General features: G+C 44.0%; 1 pseudogene; it reads right to left on the reverse strand.

Annotated features, from left to right (window-relative positions):
- Positions 1-1,139: 1,139 nt before the first annotated feature.
- LOC101334995 (potassium-transporting ATPase alpha chain 2 pseudogene) lies at positions 1,140-4,213 on the reverse strand (annotated as a pseudogene).
- Between the last annotated feature and the right edge of the window lie 10,795 nt (positions 4,214-15,008).

The following is a 15,008-nucleotide window of genomic DNA, read 5'->3' on the forward strand; positions in this document are numbered from 1 at the left end:
AAAAAAAAAAATCACTTACAGATAATCTGATTCCTGGATCTTTCTTATGTCACTTAACACTTTCTATCTTTGTTTGTTTTCTAAAATGTCTTTTACTTTATTTTACTTTTTTTTACATCTTTATTGGAGTATAATTGCTTTACAATGGTGTGTTAGTTTCTGCTTTATAACAAAGTGAATCAGTTATACATATACATATGTTTCCATATCTCTTCCCTCTTGCGTCTCCCTCCCTCCCACCCCCCCATCCCACTACTCCAGGCAGTCACAAAGCACCGAGCTGATCTCCCTTTTACTTTAAAATGAGGTCTCTCTGGGCCTGTCAACATAGATGTTGTTCCACACATGAATAAACCTAAGTTGAAAGCATGAAACATGATTGGCATAACGTTGGTGCTGGAAAGTGCTTTGCAAATGTTTTACAAGAAATAGATATTACTATTTCAAACCAATATGGCTTCCTGGTGAATGAAAGACCCTTTTGTTCAGTACAGCCCCTTGAGTTAGGATATGCAAAGTGGACTTGGAGTTTGGATTTGGAGCAGGAATTGGAAGAAGTCCAACTGCCGTTCCAGTAGTAGGGGAGAAGAGGTGAGGCAAAAATGGATGCACCAGTGAGATGCTGAGAGTTGGGGGTGAGGGGTGACATGGCAGGGAAAGCACGCTCTGGCAACATCTGAGACTCAAAGTGGGGCATGTCCATGTTCTCATGATGTAACCTTGCCCCCTTCTCCATTTCCTGCAAACCTTGAGTTGGATTTTTGAGCAAAGTGGACAGTTTCCCCAGGAACTCATAGACATCTTGAGAAAGGCATTGATCTTCAACAGGATGTACAATAGAGGTATGAGAAATCCTACCTAGAGCTTAAAAGCAGGGAGACCCCAGCAGATATCTGGGTTACACAAGATTACTTAATATCTTGGAAATCTATGTATATACAAATAAGTGTTTCTTCTCTACATCATCACCTTGAAATTTACATATTTAAAAACCGGAGATAGAGATAAAATTTATACATAAATAGTCAAATCTCAGCTGTAAAGTACAAAACATCAATTGAGTGCCTTTCATATAGTTTTTGTCTTTCTCTGGTATAAATTTGGATGATGTCATTCTTACACAAGAGAACTGAAGATCATCACCAATGTGAAGTGGGGACACTTGGGCAAAAAGATGGTGTTAGTGATATATTATCCCAACAGGTTCCACAGTAAAGTCTGATAAAAAGTTTTCACACCTCATTATACACCCAAAGCAGAATATGGATGTGGCATATCTACAAACCAATCCTGAGCCAGGAGCCTGGTGAAATCTAGGGCTGTGACACTTCCAGTGCCATAGGAGAGAATTACTGCTATGATAAGCTGTGAGACAATCCCTAGCCAGATGGCTTTATTTCTGGAAAGACCTTGTTGGAAGATGAAATTGCTCCAGGTCTTCTTCATGATCAGATATGCTATTTGGTAGTTCATGATGCCAGTGAGAGCAGCTGTGTAGCCTGTACATTATAGGTATTTCCTCTGATACCTCGTCCATTCTTGTCCATAACAATCGTCCCCGTCGTTCATGCTGTTATTCCTCCATTGCTCCAGAGGTTAATGACAGTGCTGGGCCTAAATCTCCTCCGTGCATACATGGTGACATAGACAACGAAAGCTCCTGGGCTTGCATGAGGCCAGTGTATTGGCAGGACTACATGGCAAGTGACTTGTTCACTAATCTGTCCATTTTCTTATGGTGGGGTTTCTGGTTCAAAATGACACTTTCAGCTTTCCCATAGGATAGAGCAACAAGGGAGTTAAGTCTGTGCCCAAATTGATGAACAAGATAGTGATGATGCCAGTAATCAGGGAAAGCCCGACAATAGTGTAAATCAAAAAAATGCAAAGCTTGGCAATGCTCTGGGTCAGAGTATAAGCAATAATCTTCTTTAGGTTGTCAAAGATGAGGTGGCCTTCCTCTACCCTGTGGTTAGAGACGCAAAGACATCACTGTCATCCAGTAAGACTGTGTGGCCTGCACTTTTGGATCCATTAGAACCTGCTACCCTCATGGCAATCCCAACATCTGCATTCTTTAGAGCTGGAGAAGCGTTAAGTCCATCCTCTGTCACGGGAACAAGTGCATCTGTCTCTGACAGCCCACATCAGTGATTGGCTTCTGCTGGAGGGATGTCTGAGCAAAGGTGGTTTCCAAGTACTTGGTTAAGAGCTCATCCAAGGTGCTCTGGATTTATGTCCTTCAGCTCCATCCTGGACATCACAGTGGCTTTACCCTATTTGTGTACTTGCTCCATAGCAAGGTTGAGGCTTTTTCAATGTCTTTCACCATCTATCTCACTGTTGGCTGAAATGATACCTGGCAATAGTGTTGGCTGTGAAGGGATGATCACTTGTGACCATAACAACCTTGACCCCAGCACTCTGGTATTTGGAAAGTACCTCAGGCACAGTGGACCGAAGGGGATCAGTCCTTGACAAGAGCCCACAAATCAGAAACTGGAGGTGGGAAAGGTCATGACATCTGTCAAATGAGTAGGCTTCTGGGAACTTGATTGCTGGCAGGAAGAGGTGACAGAAACCCAGAATGGGGCTCCTCCAGAACCCCTAACTCCATGTACATGGTGTGGAAGGCCTTAGCTGTGCTCTTGACCTGAGGCTGCTCTAGGACATCAATAATGATGGTGCTGCACTTCTCTAGGATCTTCTCAGGGGCCCCTGCATCATCGTGAGGCAGCATCTGTCACTGGGGTCATCCGTCTCATGTATGGGGGCTGAAATTTGTTGGTAGAATCAAAAGGGATTCCAGGCACTTTGCAGTCTCATTTCTTAATTTCTATCACATCCCCCAAAATGACCTCTGAAAATGACCTCCAACCACAACTTTCTCCATGATGGTTTCTCGTGTCCTTGTTTGAACTCAACTTGGTTATGCAGTGTTATTATCTTGAATAAGGAAGCCCAGATTCCAGAGCTTCAGGCAAGGAGTTGTTTTTTCTGTTCGTCATGTGTCAGCCACATAGATCTGCTTGTCACACCGCACATGGGTTCCATTGTGAGTCTGAGGGTTGGTCTTGTCAGAGCAAATGATAGAGGTGGAACTGAGGTCTTCACTGCTTCCAGGTTCATCTCCAGGCAGTTCTTGGCCACTTGTTTTTATGTCATTAATGGAGTGACAGTGACAATCACCAGGAGGTCCTCAGGTTCATGGGCCACAGTGACACCAATGAGGAAGGTGGTGGAGTCCAGGACATACTTCATGGACACTGTGATAATAAAGAAAAGGATGCTGGTGAAGTGGTCACTTCTGCCACAATACAAACAAACGAAGTGCTCAATCTCAGTGGCAATGGCTGTCTTCCTATTGCCAATTCCTGAAGCCATTGAGGCAATCTGTCTGTGTTGGTGATTGTGCCAGTTGCCACACCTTTAAAATAAGTTGTAGAAGAGAAGCCAGTGTTCTTTGTTTCAAGGGGATTGCCATGAGTAAAGTCACGGGAACAGGAGTGGGGCTCAGACCTCCTAGTGAGAGATAAATTATCTGTTTTAGCTCACTGAGAAGCCAGCCACCTGATATCCCTAGGAATTTGGTCTCCACCCTTAATCTCCACCATGTTCCGGACCATTAGCTGCTCTTCAGGGATTGTACTCTCCCTTGCGTCCCAGATGACAAAAACTTGGAAAGGAATAATTTACTGAATCTTAACATGATGTTGGTGCTTTTCACTTATTGGAAATAAGCAAATATCACCCCAACCAGAGCAAGCACAGAACCCAAGTACACACCATCTAAGCATGCACACTTATCATTGGAGTACTGAATTCCAAATGCAAGCCAGCGTAGGACAGCTCCTGTCCATAGAAGGATGGGGAAGCCCCACACCATCTACTGAGAAATTTGACAATCCCTCATGTTTCTTTGAAAGACCTGAGTGTACTGGGGCTGTCCTGAACCAAAAGCTCTTCAGCTCTCATGCTGGACAGCACTGTATCTCATTTAGACCATAGTTCTCTTCCAATTCCTTATTGCTCAATTTCTGATCAACTAGGTGAATTCTTTCTTGGGTTCCTCTTTCTAGTGATTCTTTATGAGTTCCTAGCAGTTGTACTTCAGGATCTGGTACTTCTCCTGGCCATCCCTACTGGGTGTTTTCTCTATGTCTTTAGTTCCACTGAGCTTCACAGAGTAAGTTTTTGGTGTTGTTTTGCCCATGATGCTGATGACATGGGTGCTTGTGGAATGAAGTTGGTCACAGAAGGGCACAGTTCCAGGGTGTGAGCTGTACTAAGGGCCTGGAACTCAGGGGTCCAGCTGCAGTAGTTTGAGGTGGGAGACCTGAAGGGCCAGTCTCAGACTGGACCCTGCGCTGCTGAAGCCCAGTGGGTTCAGTGCCTGCTCATAGTTTTCTATCTTATTTCTGCTCATTTAAAAATCTACTCTACCAGGTTGAAATCCTCCTGAGAGCAGAGCCTGTGTTTGTTTACCATTGTATTCTCAACACATGGGGATTCAAAATAGATATTTGTTGAATGACTAAATGATCTCATAATTGGGGACCTGTGGGTTTTGGCCATCTCTTGACAAAGTAATATTAGCCTCTGACTAGAAGAGATAAAGCCTGGATGAATGTGCTTCATAAAGAGAGGGACTTGAACCAGGTCAGCATTTCTCAGCTGAAGCCTCTGGAAATCTTTGCAGGGAATGAGGTACACAAGTCAATCTGAGCCTCAGTTTCTGCATCTGTAAAGTCAGGATGAAAATAGGGGAAAGGCAATATTTACCTCTTGGGGTTGTTAGAATTAAATGAGATAATGCACATAGAGCACTTAGAACTATTCCTTGCACTTAGTAAGCACTCAAATTTAGTTATTAATGTTAATATTACAATACATGATCATAATAAGAAAATAATGTCTTGTAGGGACTCTAGATCCCGTAGCTCTATTTGTAGGGACTCTAGATCCCGTAGCTCTATTTCATTCTATTTGTCAACTATTAACTGCCTATGACACATGAGAAATTGTGGAGGAGGACAAACATTTGTCTGATTTACCATAACTTACTAACCCAGAGATGGTTAGCCACCAGCAGCATCATCTTTGTCCCTGCAGATAGAGTGCTCATTCTAGCTCACGATGACATTTTTGGTAGTTATTGACTTTGGAAGGTTCATATGGTGGTCTTTCAGACACCTTCTCAAGAGAAACAAATATATGCATCACCCTTTATGGAGCTCTTTGAAGGAAGGGAACATGTTCCCTTCATCTCATCATCCTGCACACCTAGAACACACAGGAGATGCTAAATAAACTTTGTTTTTGGTAACATCTTTATTGGAGTATAATTGCTTTACAATGGTGTGTTAGTTTCTGCTTTTTTTTTTAAACATCTTTATTGGGGTATAATTGCTTTACAATGGTGTGTTAGTTTCTGCTTTATAACAAAGTGAATCAGTTATACATATACATATGTTCCCATATCTCTTCCCTCTTGCATCTCCCTCCCTCCCACCTTCCCTATGCCCCTACTCTAGGTGGTGACAAAGCACCTGGCTAATCTCCCTGTGCTATGCGGCTACTTCCCACTAGCTATCTATTTTACATTTGGTAGTGTATATATGTCCATGCCACTCTCTCACTTTGTCACAGCTTACCTTTCCCCCTCCCCATATCCTCAAGTCCATTCTCTAGTAGGTCTGTGTCTTTATTCCTGTCTTACCCCTAGGTTCTTCATGACATTTCTTTTCTTCTTAGATTCCATATATATGTGTTAGCATACGGTATTTGTCTCAGTCTCTTTCTGACTTACTTCACTCTGTATGACAGACTCTAGGTCCATCCACCTCACTACAAATAACTCAATTTCATTTCTTTTTATGGCTGAGTAATATTCCATTGTATATATGTGCCACATCTTCTTTATCCATTCATCTGATGATGGACACTTAGGTTGCTTCCATCTCCTGGCTATTGTAAATAGAGCTGCAATGAACATTTTGGTACATGACTCTTTTTGAATTATGGTTTTCTCAGGGTATATGCCCAGTAGTGGGATTGCTGGGTCATATGTTAGTTCTATTTGTAGTTTTTTAAGGAACCTCCATAGTGTTCTTCATAGTGGCTGTACCAATTCACATTCCCACCAGCAGTGCAAGAGTGTTCCCTTTTCTCCACACCCTCTCTAGCATTTATTGTTTCTAGATTTTTTGATGATGGCCATTCTGACCGGTGTGAGATGATATCTCATTGTAGCTTTGATTTGCATTTCTCTATTGACTAATGATGTTGAGCATTCTGTCATGTGTTTGTTGGCAGTCTGTATATCTTCTTTGGAGAAATGTCTGTTTAAGTCTTCTGTCCATTTTTGGATTGGGTTGTTTGTTTTTTTGTTATTGAGCTGCATGAGCTGCTTGTAAATTTTGGAGATTAATCCTTTGTCAGTTGCTTCATTTGCAAATATTTTCTCCCATTCTGAGGGGCTACAGTAATCCGGACAGTATGGTACTGGCACAAAAACAGAAATATAGATCAATGGAACAGGATAGAAAGCCCAGAGATAAACCCACGCACATATGGTCACCTTATCTTTGATAAAGGAGGCAAGAATATACAGTGGAGAAAAGACAGCCTCTTCAATAAGTGGTGCTGGGAAAACTAGACAGCTACATGTAAAAGTATGAGATTAGAACACTCCCTAACACCATGCACAAAAATAAGCTCAAAACGGATTAAAGCCCTAAATGTAAGGCCAGAAACTATGAAACTCTTAGAGGAAAACATAGGCAGAACACTCTATGACATAAATCACAGCAAGATCCTTTTTTTTTTTGCAGTACACAGGCCTCTCACTGTTGTGGCCTCTCCCGTTGCAGAGCACAGGCTCCGGACGCGCAGGCTCAGCGGCCATGGCTCACGGGCCCAGCCGCTCCGTGGCATGTGGGATCTTCCCGGACCGGGGCACGAACCCGTGTCCCCTGCATCGGCAGGCGAACTCTCAACCACTGCGCCACCAGGGAAGCCCCACAGCAAGATCCTTTTTGACCCACCTCCTAGAGAAAGGGAAATAAAAATAAACAAATGGGACCTAATGAAAGTTAAAAGCTTTTGCACAGCAAAGGAAACCATAAACAAGACCAAAAGACAACCCTAAATATACTTTTGAATGACTGAATGAATCCTATTCATAGAAGGTATTGATACTGAACATTGGTTCAAAATAATTCAGAATCAGTGGTGATTTAGAAGCGATGGAATTGAACCCCAAAACTTCCTTAGAGACCTTTCCATATGGGGAAGTTCTCATTATGTTATGATGTATCCTGTAACCAACAAACTTGTGCCCACTGAACCCGGTCCAGATTTGGATCCAGCAGCTGCCTCCACAGGGAAGAGAGAGTTAAACATCTGATTTGTTCTAATTAAAAGTCATTCAATCTGGGCTCTGGAGGGATACAGTCTGATGTAACCCTCATCAACTTCATCAACAGGCCATGATACATTTTAAGAGTTGAGCTGATGTGGCTTATCAAGGGCCCTTAGCTACTATGACACCATGGTCTGGCTTGATGCCCTCAGCCAAAGCCAAGTGTTGGGTGGGTAGCTTGGCTCTCTCAATAGCTTGCTTGGCCCACTCTGGTGGTGTGTGTCAGGGCAGCAAGAATGCATTGCCTAAGCTAGGAATATGGACTGTCTCTGAGGGCTGGAGGAAGAGGGTAATAGAGGGAGGGAGTTCTGATTCCGGTGGTGGAACAAGCGAACAGGTTGTCTAGAAGGACAGGTAAGCAGTCCTTGAATCCAGCATCCTTCCTGTTATCCACAGTTACTCACAGTTAATGTATCGTGGGTATTGTTCTAGGGCAGGGAAAGAGTGGAGCCGAACCAGGAGCAAATGACAAGGCACATTCCAGATCTGGTACATAGGTATAAACTTGACCTTGGAATACAGTGGACATGGCTGGGGATGCCATAACTTTATAGGAGGTCCCTAAATTTAATCTTTGGAAAGAGATATGTTCATCCCAAGGATACCTTCAGGGCCTATCTTCGCAAAGAGACACATCCTAATTTGATGATTAGAAGGACACTAGAAGTCCTGTCTTTTCCCCATTCCAGCCTTTCCCCATCCAGGCAAAAAAGGACCACGAATAATCTCATTCCTTTTCCCTTGCTGATTGTTAATTAATTTTAGCTTATGGAACATTTTTAATAAGAACAGGTTCACCTCACTGAATTGGAATTTGGGCTTGAAAGGCAGGACCTTAGGACTTTGAAAAGTTTTGTAGAAAAGGCATTGCCGTAAGGGCTCCTCTATTACCAAATGACATTCCCACTGGAAGGAACGAAACCACTCCTCGAAAGTGACTCATTCTGCAGGTGACAAAGTGGCTGTGGTCTAAGTTTCTGGTGCATTAAGCTTGATACTATGAAGAATATGTTATTTACCCTCTTTGCTCAGCCATCTTAACTTTCTGACATCCCTAGAATATACCAGGATTTTTCCTGCCTACACACTCCACTGCCCTGGTCATTGCACGACTGGCTCGTTTTTATTCTTCAAGTCCCTGCTCAAGGTCAGCTTCTCAAAGAAGCCTTCCCTGACCACTCAATGTCTAAAGTAGGTGTTCAGCTCTACCTCCCCCTATATGTTCTAGGACAGCCCTCTAGTTCTTTCTTTTCTGACCCTCTTCACAACTCTAATTGCATTTATGCGTTATTCACTTGTTTGTTGTCCTCAGAGTGTGAGCTCTATGAGGGCAAGCCTGTCTTGTTCACTGCTGTATTTTCAGGGTACAGGACCAACCTATTATAATTAGAATATTTAAGTCTATCATGCACACTTCAGTATTTTCGTAATTTCTGGGGATGTGAGTTGGACCCAGACTCTTAAATCTTAAGGTCTAGTTGGGAAGACAGAAAATTTGTCAGTAGCACTTGTGATAAGTGCTTTGAGAGAGGGAGTACAGGGAGCTGCTGGAGAAACACCCAAACAAGTCTGCAGAAGTTAGAGGAGGCTTCCTCCTGGAAAACAGAAGCACTGAGACCCAAATAAAGTAGAAATTAACCAAAGAAAGAGAGAAAGAGTTCTGGCAGAAGGGATAGCATGTGCAAAGGCCTTGGGGTGGGAAAAATGATGGCACTATTGAGGACCTGGAAGTTTAGTAGGTATAAGAGGGCTAGCAGCAAGAGATGAGGATGGAGAGACAGCAGTGCCGAGAGCACAGCATGGTGAAGCTATACTAGATTTGGATTTTATTCTGTAGGACATGGAGAGCTACTGAAGAGTTATAAGCAGAGAGAGGCATGAGTTGATGTTCACTTTTGAAGGATCACTCTGCTTTGTGGGGAGCAAGGGATTGGAGGAGCAAGACTAAAGAAAGGGTAAACATATGAGGGTATATTGGTGGCCCAGGAGAGCAAAGATGGCAGCCTGGGCTAGGAAGGTAGCTTTGGGTATGGAGAGCATAGGAATGGTTCATTAATATTTAGGAGCAGGGTCTAAAGATAGATGATTGACTACGAGGGAAAGTGGACTGCTGGAGTGCTTAGTGAGGCTTTGGTAGAGATAAGGATGAGGCCCATTTTACTTGGGCATCTGTGTGGGTGGTGATGGCATTCATGGAGATGGGAGAGCCAGGGGGAGGAGACATACCAAGTATGTCACCATCTTTGAGCCACCCTTTCTTTTCTCTTTCCCTTGGGAAATTCCAACTGCCCTAGAGACTAAGTGCCGTCTCCTTCTTGACTTTCCCTCTGAACCCTCCTCTGAACCATAGCACCAGGAACTAACCCATACCCTTTGCCACTTGTGTATGTTGCTATGAATTATTTTATCCAAGTTAGTCTTGTCTTTCCAACTAGGTGCTGTGCTTATTGGTGGCAGAATAATTTGTCTCAGTGACTGCCATGGGGCTAAGTACATGGCAGATGCTCAGTCCTTGGGGACTGTGTTTGTCAGCCTTCTACAGAGAAACAGAACAAATAAGATGTGTCTATATAGAAAGAGATCTTTGTAAGGAATTGGCTCAGGCAATTATGGAGGCTGGCAAGTCCAAAATCTGCAGTGCGGGCTTGCAGGCTGGAGACCCAGGAAGAACTGATGGTGCAGATGAATTCTGAAGGCAGTCTGCTGAAGAATTCCCTCTTACTTGGGGAGGCAGCTCTTTTTGTTCTATGCAGGCCTTCAAGTGATTGGACGTGGCCCACCTATATTATGGAGGGCAATCTGCTTACTCAAATTTAAATGTTAATCTCATCTAGAAGCACCCTTCAATTGTTATAAGGAGTTAATGGGTCAAATATTTCTAAGGCACTTGGAGTGGTGTCTGGCACATAAGAAATACTGTGTAAAGCTGCATTCAATGAATAAAACCTGTCCAAAAAAAAAAAAAAAACAACAACAACCCATGCCCTTCAAGTTGACACACAAATTCACTGTTACAGGGACTACAAGAGTGATTTTATGCAAATCATGATCATGCTTTTAGGCTAAATGAGTGGTCAGGTTGGCAAGGCTATAACTTCTTGGGTTTCACAGGCTTATATAGTAAAGTTGAAAGAGAATGCCTGGGCCCAGAGAGGTGAAGTGATTTTCCCAAGTTCACCCAGCAAGGTACTGCCAGTAGTGGAACCCAGGTTTCTAGACATCTAGAAACATTTGCATTTTTTCTACTGCATCTCACAATGGACAGTGTGTGTGTGTGTGTGTGTGTGTGTGTGTGTGTGTGTGTGTGTGTGTGTCTGTCCCTGTCAAGAGGCCAAGATACCTCACTGGAACTGTGACTTGCAATTTTTAATTTGGAAATTATAAAACATGAAGAAAGGAGATACTTTTCTCCAGTTGTGTATTCTTTGTCACTGAGCTTCTAAAAACAACAATTTGGGCTGGAATACAGGAAAGATATGACACAACTTAAGGCCTTCATCAAAAATAACCAGTTCCAGGTCACTGAACTGAGGCAGCCTCAGGCCTGGGAGCCCTGGACAGTCTGGATTTGCATGGGCGCCTTGAGTCCTGAGGACAAGGTGGAAAGCTGTCAAGTTGGAAGAGACAGGCAAGATTTAGGATCCAAACTAGAAAGGTGGGGGTCGCTCCAGGCCAGAGGTGCTCACCAGTCACCAGGCCTCACACAGGCCCAGAATCTAGAGTTCCAGCTTGGGATGAGTTTGGGATTTCTAGTTAAGCATAAGAAAATTAGGTAACCCATGGAATTTAGACCAGAATACTTGGGACACATTCTGGGTCAGGGAATAGCCTGTTAAACTCTGCTCCAGGTAACTGGGGTGTGACGATGGAGCCCAGGGTCTGAATGCCTCGCGTTTAATCTCTCTGTCTGTTTCTCCATCTCTCTGTCTCTCTCTCTCGTGGGCTGGAAAATGCGGCTGGCATGTGCTGCTCCTCTGAAGGCCTTGTAGGTCTGCCCATGGGGGTAAGTGGCACCAGGAGTCTAGCTTCTCAGGGGACCCTCCCTGCTCTCCTAGAAACTCTCTGGGCAGCAGCAAGAATTCAAAGCAATTGGCCTCTTTCATAAAGCCTTTAATGCAGCAAAATTCAACATGATGTATATATATGGACAGGCCTTGGAGGATGCTATAATAGGATTTGATCTGCATAGTTTCAGTACTTGTCAAGACAGTAGAATCAGATACCAATTATGTCCCCAGGATGCCAACTACCCAGATGGCAGAGAACAATCCATTTGTCAGCTTGGTCCACTGACATTCCAGAGAACAGAAATTCCCCAAATTTCCGAATCTGTGAAATGGTAGAGACTGGATTCATTGTGCTTTCTCTCCTCTAAAACTGCTGTATTTTATTTTCTTAGCTAAAAGGATTAGTACAAAAGAACTTGGAACCCCACAGATGTCACAAGGGAGAGCTCGGGAGTCAGTGTAATTTGCAGCCGCCTTTTCAGAGGCCCACACTCACACCCCCAGACCCACAGGCCACGCCTTGAGTGCCACATTTCAGAGAATACCTAATGGATAAATACGTTAGGCACCAAGACCCTAGCTGGTGGGGAGTGTGGAAACCTGGACGTGTCATAAATTCTCAAGAGCATGGTGAATGTTTGGAGCTCTAATCAAACATGATCTCTGCTATATGCACCAGAGCACCATGGAAAACAGAACTGGGATCACAAAGGGGAAAGTGCAAAGGCCTCTGTAGGGAGAGAGGCAGGCCTGGCCAGTAGGCCAGTCCTGCAGACAAACTAAAGAGTAAATTTTGAAACCTCAATGGGTGGGTGGAGGATGGGTTGGTTTTCTTTTCCATTATTCTTTTTCTATTTGCAGAATTACTCAATAATAGGATGAAAGGAATTCTGTAGATGTTATAGGTTTGGTATTTTAGGACAAATGTGATAGGACTCCTTGTAAATTTCAATTTGCGATGTGGACAGATTATTTTGGGAGGCACTGCAGCCAGTTCCCTGCCGGAGAAATGGCCAGAGGCCAGGAGGAGTGATCGTAGCAGCTGCAACGTTGGTCACCAATATTGGTGTGTGTGGTGGAGGGGACTGGCTGGTTACTTGCAGACTGAACCATTGGAGAGCAGAGCTTCACCTCTCTCCAACCTCCTTTCCAAGCCATGTATGGATTCCGGAACAGGAGGGGTTGGTGGACAGCAGCAAAGATTCCAGGACAGAACTTTCCAAATTTAAAGATCCTTCCTTGGTGGGAAGAGACAGGAACTTAACAAAGTCCAGCCCGGAACTGGACAAACAAATACATCTGTGAGACAAGAATCCCAGATACAAATATGCAAACAGTAGGGAGAAAGCTGGAAAAAATTAGCACTAAGAGAGACCTGGGGCAGGAGGGGCGGACTGTCAATTTGTTTCGCACTTGCCCTTGACTTACCACTGGCTGACCCAGGGCTGAGGGATGAGGAATGGTGGGTGGGCGAAGGAGAAGGAGAAGCCAGTACTATTTAGGGCTGCAGACAAATGTAGCTGAGGTCATGGGGAAGGGCAGTAAGTGATCTTCTTGTAGACGCTAATGAGACCATAGCTGTAAAGAACTTAGAGATAAGAGTTCATGTCCCTGGAGTGATAGATTCTGGAAGAGTTTCAAAGAGGAAAGGGTCTGAAAGCCCAGCATGATGTCAGTTTAGCATCATGACTGAGGTCTTTTTGCTTTGCTAAAGGATAGCATTTTAGGATTTGCTGGGGGTCTGCACAGCATAAAAAGGGAAAACTGCAGAAAAAAACCAAGGCAGCAAAAGAGAGACTAATGTTGCCAGAGTAGAGGATAAAGAAGTGAGAATTAGAAGGATTCTCAGAGCCCATCATGTCTATTCTCTTTCAATGTCCAGGAGGAGGGTGATATAGAGGGTGGGGGATGAGTGGTTTTAGCCTCCAGGGTTCCCCTGGGTTCTATAACATAGAATGAAATAAGGGAAGAGTCTTGTGTGCAGCTCAAGATTATCCTCACTGCGTATGGCACGAGCTGGTGCAACGTCTCTTTTGGGGATGGAGGGGAGGTGAGAAGCTAGAGCTTGAGTAGATATTGGATAGGAGCAAACATCAGCAGGGGTAATTTTGGAAACTGGGTGGGTCGTTGGCGCAATCCTGAACAACTTTCAGGATTGCATTTCCCCCCTAGTGTCCACAGGAAGCCCACAGGTGGAAAGACAGTGGGGGGAAGCATGGCTGGGAGAAGGGGTTGACATTGCTGGAAGGAGAAGGTGCGCTGATCTCTACCATGGATATCTTTTGGATTCTTAACTCAGGAAATGCCTTCTTTGAGATCTTTTCCACTCCCTGGGAATGTGGGGTTTCCCTCACCTAGTCCTCATAAGTACTGTGGGGAGTACTGCGTTCAGAGACATCTGGAGGCTGGCAGACGTTTTGCCATGTAGAAGACCCTCATGACAACCCCAGCTGCGTTAGCTGGCTTGTGAGTCCTGACTCTACTCCCTGCACCAAGGCTGAGCTGGGTGCTGAAGATTACTGAGGGATGTGGTTAAAAGCAAAGATCCTAAGACCTCCCCCTCCCAGACCTCCCGATTCAGAAATTTGGGGGTGGGCTGTCAGTCAATATTAAAAAAAAAGCTTTCCTGATGAATCTGATGTGTGATTGGGGTTACAAACCTCTGTGTCTGAAGACATTGCTCAGAGTGGGGTCCTTATCTTCCAGAAGTTTCTGATGTAAAACAGGTAGCATGGTCTTAACATCTGCAGTACTCAGACCATTATAAATAATGGCAGTAAATGTTGAAAAAATGTGTAAGATTTATATATACATTGTGCAGAACTCAAAGATATATTTGTGTTACTGGAATGTCATAATCAATCTAGACAATGACAAACTATGTTGGCATTTCATTGGAACACACATTCTCTTTTAGTCTATAGTACAAGGGGACCTTCCTCCTTACCAGCATCTTCTTGGTTTGCTCAATTTTCAAAGCAGTTTCCTTCAAAGCGATTTCTAGGGCATAGAGGCAGAAGCCCTCTGTAGTGTGTAAGGGTTTCTTGGGGAGAAGCAGGACTTCAGAATTCTGTTAAGAATGGGATTTTTCAGGTTGTTTGTATATGTGTGTGTGTGCCTGCACTTGTGACATTTGATGGGTTTCTAGATGTTTAAGTGAAATGCCCTTACACCCAACACTTGTGTAAGAAATGCAAGTCAAATAGATGGGTTTGCCGTGAGCATGCAGCAACATTTTCAGGATCTAGGGATGGAATTAAATTGACAGCATGGCAATGACAGTGAGGAGACTAAAAAAGAAATGGCGGAGGGAGACTCCTCAGTTGTGTCCTTCACCTGGAGAGGGGCTGGATTAATCCAGTCAAAGAGACAAAGAGTGAGGAAGACTTGAGGAGCTTCCATCACCTCTGTGGATTCCTACAGAGAAGATTGATTTTGTCAGTTTCTCAAACAGGTTAGCAAGTCAACAGAACAGCTTCCCCAGAGCTGGAGACAGTCCTTGCTGCACACCAGTTATTTGCTTGATAAACAGAGCAAAGCCCTGGGGAGTGTTGAAAGAGAGGGGTGCGGCCAATGCC

The sequence above is a fragment of the Tursiops truncatus genome, chromosome 7 (genome assembly GCF_011762595.2).
Source record: "Tursiops truncatus isolate mTurTru1 chromosome 7, mTurTru1.mat.Y, whole genome shotgun sequence".
Classification (NCBI taxonomy): Eukaryota; Metazoa; Chordata; class Mammalia; order Artiodactyla; family Delphinidae; genus Tursiops; species Tursiops truncatus.